This window comes from Cornus florida, unplaced genomic scaffold, assembly GCF_030987335.1.
Source record: "Cornus florida cultivar Cherokee Brave unplaced genomic scaffold, ASM3098733v1 CherokeeBrave_3.0.0_Hap2_Chr05, whole genome shotgun sequence".
In the NCBI taxonomy this organism is placed as follows: Eukaryota; Viridiplantae; Streptophyta; class Magnoliopsida; order Cornales; family Cornaceae; genus Cornus; species Cornus florida.
Genome location: NW_026775575.1, coordinates 32406597 through 32413361, shown reverse-complemented (window position 1 = coordinate 32413361; position 6765 = coordinate 32406597). Strand labels below are relative to the sequence as shown.

Below are 6765 nucleotides of genomic sequence, written 5' to 3'. Positions count from 1 at the left end.
GACATGCATCCAATGTGGAATATCACAAGCATTGGGCATAAATAAGATAGCATGAAAATGAGGTATGATGAATGAAGTGTGTGTGTGAGATCTGTGAAGTTCGATCGATCATGAAAAGAAGTGAGATCGATCACAAAAGTTGGATCGATCGAAAGTAAGTGAGATTGATCTCACAACTTCGATCGATCTGAGATAAGAGTTCGATCGATCTCTTAAGATCGATCTGAGATACAAGTTCGATCGATCGAACTGTGCGACGATAAAAACTGAAAGGCCACAGATCTGGGACTTTTGAAGAACGGGGCCCACACGAACGTGTTCGTGGGCCTACAACACATCAAATCAACAACTCCCATCACCCAAACATGGCCCATACTCCCAAATCAAACAAAAATATCAAAAATATATACAACGATATACATATATATATATATATATACATATTTCAAGCATCAACAATGGAGGTTCAATCATATATAAAGCATGAATCAAACATATAAACCATGTATGCACGAGATTGAAGCTTGAAATCGACTAGTGAGGTCTCGGATCTTACCCAAATCGAAGGAAGATGTGGATGCAAAGAGGGAGGGATGAAACCGAGATGAGAGATAGAGAGAGAAGCTTGGTTCTCGCCGGAGATCTCGCCGGAGATGGAAGATATGAGGAGGTGCAGCGGCGGCGAAGAGAGAGAAAAAAAAGGGGGGTTTTGAGGTTGAGGGTGAGTTAGATAGATCTCAATGATCGATCATGAGAACCCTTGATTTTTAAAAATATTCCCCGAATAGTTCAATCAATCTAACTCATCTGAGATCGATCGAACTTTCTCTTTCAAAGTTTTTTTTTTTTTTTTGAATAAACAATTAATTAATTAAAAACTAAATAAATTAAAATATTTTTGAATTTTTGAAAACTTGCTAAAAATTAAGACAAAATAAAATGAGAGAGAAAATAGAATAAAATGAAAATATTTTTGGATTTTTGAAAAGTTGAAAAGTCAAACTAAAGTTAAAACAATGAAATGAAGAACTGAGATCGATCGAAACAATAGTTCGATCGATCATACAGAGAGCTAAAATGTGCAGGTTTTTGGTTCAGAAAATTTAGCTAAGTGTTGGAACATGAGATCGATTGAATTGGAAAGTTGGATCGATCGAAGAACTTCTTGATCGATTTTGGAATTTTTCGAACGATCAGACAGAGAGCAAAAATATGCAGGTTTTTGCTGGCTCAAAATTTTTCTAAGTGTTGAGTCCTGAGATCGATCGAACAGGATAGTTAGATCGATCGAAGGTCTCTTGATCGATCTTAGAATGTTTCAAACGATGGGACAGAGAGCTGATTTTGGATGCAGGTGGAAGCAGGTCGAAAATTTTTCTAATTGTTGAGTTAATCCACAGTTCGATCGATCGAACTCCAATGTGAGATCGATCGAACTTTGCCAAATGATTAATTATGACATGCAAGCTTATGCAATCCTCACCAAAGTTCCTTGAAATGCATAAGAACCAAAAACAAGTATCTAGACTTCGCAAGAATTGAAATGAAAGATAGAAATGGGAGAGAAATAGGGTTTTGACACCCTATGAATGCTTTTGCTAGTCTTTAACGTCTCTAGCAAGACATTGGGCTCTTTTAGCCCGGATCAAAGATCTTATAATGCATCCCCTCCTTGTTGGGGTGATGAATATCTTGAGCCCTACCCCAACAAATTGTTCTTGGAAGAACTTGTTGGATCAAACTCAAAAGAAGTTTTTGATCCCTTGTCTATGTAATTATAACCTTTAGGCTTCCACCCCCTTTCAAAACAAGAGTTTGAAACAAGACTTTTAGAATGCAAGGTTGAAGATGAAGCTTTAGAAACCCTTGAGTCACATAAAAACTCATTTCCTTCACTATTGAATTCATGACATTTTTCCATAACATTGACCTCTCCTTCATACTTGTCAAATGAATTGGGTGTTGGATTGAATATGTTCAATTTCACCTTCATGTGGCCAAATGAAATCTTCATTATCCCTGTCCTACAATTGATGTTGGCATTTGCGGTTGCCAAGAAAGGACGGCCAAGGATAACGAGTATTTGGCTCTTAGGATTGGAAACCGGTTCCGTGTCTATAACAACGAAATCAATGGGAAAGAAGAATTTATCAATCTTAATCAAAACATCTTCAATGACACCTTTAGGCTTTTTAATGGATCGGTCGGCAAGTTGCAAAACTACCGACGTCAGTTTCAATTCACCTAAGCCTAGTTTGACATAAACCGAGTAAGGAATAAGGTTAACACTTACTCCTAAGTCAAGAAGCGCCCGATTAATGATATGTTCACCAATGATGCATGATGTAGTGGGTGAACCAGGGTCCTTAAACTTTGGAAGAGTGTTACGTTGCAAAATTGAGCTTACTTGCTCGGTCAAAACCACTTTTTTTGGTGCTTGGCTTTTGTTCTTCCGCTTTTGGGTGCAAAGATCTTTTAAAAACTTGGCATAAGCTGCCGGTATTTGCTTGATTGCATCCAAAAGTGGGAGATTAACTTTTACTTGCCTAAACATTTCCAAAATCTCATTGGTCTTGACTTTTTGCTTTTTTTTTGTAATGGAATCTTTCAAGGTGTCCGGAAATGGAGCTCTTGGCTCGAAAATATTTTAAGAATTTTCTTTTAAAGCCTCTTCAACACAAGAAGTTTTCAAATTAGGTTTCAATTCACTTTTCAACAAAATTTTCTCAACATCATTTTTCAAAACTTTCTTTAATGGATCATTTTCAAGATTGCTTTTCAAATCACATTTTTCAGCTTTCTCATTTATAAGATCATGTACATGCAATGAAGGAGGAATAGAATGTGAAACGGGACGGGTGACAACTTGTGGTTACACTAGTTCACTCTCTTCATTGGTCATTTCTACTTGATTGTCCACAATTCTACCACTCCGCAAGGTGGTCACCGCATTAACATGTTCTATGGTATGCCCCTCCGATGAGGATTGGGTTTCCACAACACATTGTTGCTTAGGCGGGGCATTAATAGGCATCTTTCCCTTCTCTCTAACATTAAGAGTGCTAGCTATTTGACCTACTTGGGTTTCTAGCTTTGCAATAGATTGAGAGTGAGAATGAAGCAATTGTGTGTTAGCCTCTAAAGTGCCCAAAGCATTTAAAACTTTCTCTTCAAAAGCGGGACTTCAAGAATTACCTTAGGAATATGATTGGTTGGGAAAATGAGAATTAGAGAATTGATTCCTTTGTGATTGGTATGGCCTATAATCTTGGGATCCTTGGTTTTGCATTGGAGGTGGAATATACTTCCCTTGAAAACCGCCTTGGAGAGGGTTTGAGCCTTCCCCTTGGTTTTTCCATGAGAAGTTCGGATAATTTCTCCAACTTGGATTATAATTAGTACCATAAGGATTGTTTCATTGGTTCACAAAAGCCGCATTGACTTATTCATTAGGTTCACTTTGCACTTGTTCATGAGGACAATGAGAAGTAGAATGAAGAACACTAGAACAAGTCATACATGTTTCATTTGATGCACGATGAGAATGGTTAGGGAAGGAAGATACTTGGTTCGCCAAGTTTTGGTTAATAAAAAATTGATCAAACCGTTGAGACAAAAACTTCATTTCGGCGGCTATCTCATTAGAATTGTCGACTTGAAGTAAGCCAACACTCTTCCTACCTTGTGAATTTCTACCATTCTTGGATGATAGTGTTCTATGCAAAGAATTTTCACTCATGCTTTCATAGAGACGCCACACGTCATCCTTATGCCTATCAATGTATGAGCCACCTATGGAAGCATCAACCATGCCCTTATAATTATCCGATAAGCTCTCAAAAAAATATTGAACTAATTGTCATTTGGACATGTCATGATGTGGACACTTCCTAAGCAATTCATTGAAGCGTTCCCATGCCTCATGAAATGTTTCCCCATCCCTATGTGTAAATTCTCTAATTGAAGTTCTCATGGCATTGGTCTTAGAAACCAGATAGTACTTCTTAAAAAACTCTTATTGCATTTCTACCCAAGAAGTGATTGAAAAAGGCCTAAGATTATTAAACCAATATTTTGCTTTGTCTTTAAGGGTGAATGGAAATATTTTAAGCCTTAAGACTTCTTCCGGCTTGTCCGTGTATTTCATAGTAGAATAAACTTCAAGAAACTCATCCAAATGCTTATAGGGTTCTTCACTTGGAAGTCCATGAAAGTTAGGAAGCATTTGAATGGTTTGTGCTTTAATTTAATAATGGTGTGCTCGAAATGGTGGCAATTGAATGCATATGGGTGCATTATATTCATTTGGCACATAATGGTCTCTCAAAGCAAGTGGTGGGTTAGCAACTTGAGGTGCAACATGAACACCTTGATTTTGAATTCCTCGATTGACAATGGGAGGTTGTGGAGCATACATTGGCCTTGGTATTTTGAATGGAACTTGGCCTTGTTGTTGTGGTGGTGGGTGAATATATGGCCTAGGCATGCCTAATGGTACTTGAATGTTCTCATTGTGCACATTGGGATGAAGGATACCTTGTTGGTTTATGTAACCAATGTCCTCAACATGATCATCATTATGGTCATCCATTGAAAGATTAGCTCTATTTGAACTTCCTCTTCCCCTAGGATTTCTAATGATGGATTCGAGATGCAAATCAAAAGGGACAAGAGTTGGTCTCAATGAATGATGACCATGCATGCAAAATAACCAATAAGCAAGCACAACAAATGAACAAACACTTTGCCTTCACAACAATACAATTAAACTTCCTCCGCAAACACAATTCCCATGTCTGAAACAATAATAATGCAATGACAAGAAAAAAAAATGCCTCCTCGCGGGCTCACGATTTAACTAAGGAGATTGAGTCAAGAAGGTCTCACAAAAGTCCTATAGCACTTCAACTCCAAATTTAGCTTAGCTTAGTAATTTTTTAGAATTTTTAGCTTTTTCCCTTATTTTGCTTTGCTTTGCTTTTTAGCTTGGATGCTCCTTTGCTTGGCTTCTTTCCAACAATACACCTAGTCAAGTGAAAGCAAACATAATAAGTAACCAAAAAGAAGAGTGAAATCAAAGTAAAGAAAAGACATGATCAAAAGAGTACTAATTCCTAATGAATTCCACAAATACGACGTTACCTAATCTAATCAACAAATCTCCAGCAACGGCTCCAAAAACTATGGTGCCTTCTCAGGCGGGTGTACAAAACAATGCACAAAACTTTGAGTTTGGAAATTAGTGTCAAGTGGTCACCATAATTTAAATTTATAAACCGCTAAACACCTATACTATGTAGTATGAGTGAGAAGGGATCGTCCCAAGGGATTATGGGGATTGAGCAATGTCGGAGTTGATTGTGGAATCGCTATTAGGGCTAGTAGGTCGAGTGATCAAACAATTGGTTGGTTGGTTGATTAAAGAGCAACTAAATTAAACTAAGTAACAACAAAAGAATGCAATTAAGAGTAAGTAAGAGAGAGAAGAGTCTTGGGGTTTAGAGATCACCACCAAGCAATGCATTTCTATATTATTTACAAGTGAATAATGAGGGCAATAAGGGTGTTGCAATGTTGGTGTGTGTGTGAATTTGGTTGATTCAACAAGCAAGGATGACTAGTTAAGCATGTATTGTCTAAACATTATGTGAAAGGCACAATATATCTAAGCTATGAAGCATATATTGTCTAAACAACATGTGAAAGGCACAATAAATTAAAACAAGTTATTAATCCTTTCATTAAGCTCACAATCCAAATACAACACAAGGATAGAGACATATGCTAATTGCATTCACAAGCTTGGATCATCAAACAACAAGCATAGATTATCCTCCCATTTAACATTACACTACAACTACACTACATCTACACTACTAGCATGAAAATAAACTAGGGGAGAGGCACAATCCATCAAGAGGTAAGCATGACACATCAAAAGAATCACAAAAGCATTCTTTTAAGCACAATGTTTTGACAATCTCTAAATCTATAGCATCAATACACATAGACATGCATCAATAACACAAAATCTAGAGATAAACTCATAAACATCTATTCTAGCATACATAGACATATAGATAGAATGAAATGACCAATTGGAAGCATTAAACCACATAAATTATTTAATAAACAAGATCTATATATATCAAAGTGTCAAAACATCAATTACAACACTAATCCCTCAATAATACACAAGATTAAGATATAGAAAGCATGCTTGGGGTTAACTCTAGCCCCAAGAGGATGTCTAGCCACTCATGGTGATGATGCTCCAACCCTCAAGGGCTAACTCCATGGAAGAGGTTTGCTCCTTGTTGATGAAGATCTCCAATGGTGTCTCTAGCCTTCTTCTTCCTCTAAAACTTCCTCTTCAAGAGATGATATGAAAAGTAATGTTGGCTCCCCTTGAAAAAGCAATCCTTATCCTTATATAGGTGGTCAAAATGACACTCAAAGTGAGCTGGGGTTGTGCACACGATATTCCCTAATGATTGGATAAATGACAACTTTCAATGAGATGAAATTTTAACTTTTTCGCGCTGGAGGAAGTTCGATCGATCGAACCTTGGTCTTGGATCGATCGAACTGGCTGAGATCTATCGAACTTAGGCTGGATCGATTCAACTGGCTGAGCTTTTTGGAAAAAGACAAATTCAAGATATTTATGGGAGATATTTATGGGAAAAGGACAAAAGTGGTTGGTGGGTGGTACAGTTGTGGATAGGATCAATCATTTGGATAAGGACAAAGGTGTTCGATCGA

At 37.3% G+C, this 6765-nt stretch overlaps 1 pseudogene; it reads left to right on the top strand.

Moving 5' to 3' along the window:
* Positions 1 to 3869: 3869 nt before the first annotated feature.
* LOC132310589 (small nucleolar RNA R71) lies at positions 3870 to 3968 on the top strand (annotated as a pseudogene).
* Positions 3969 to 6765: the final 2797 nt, after the last annotated feature.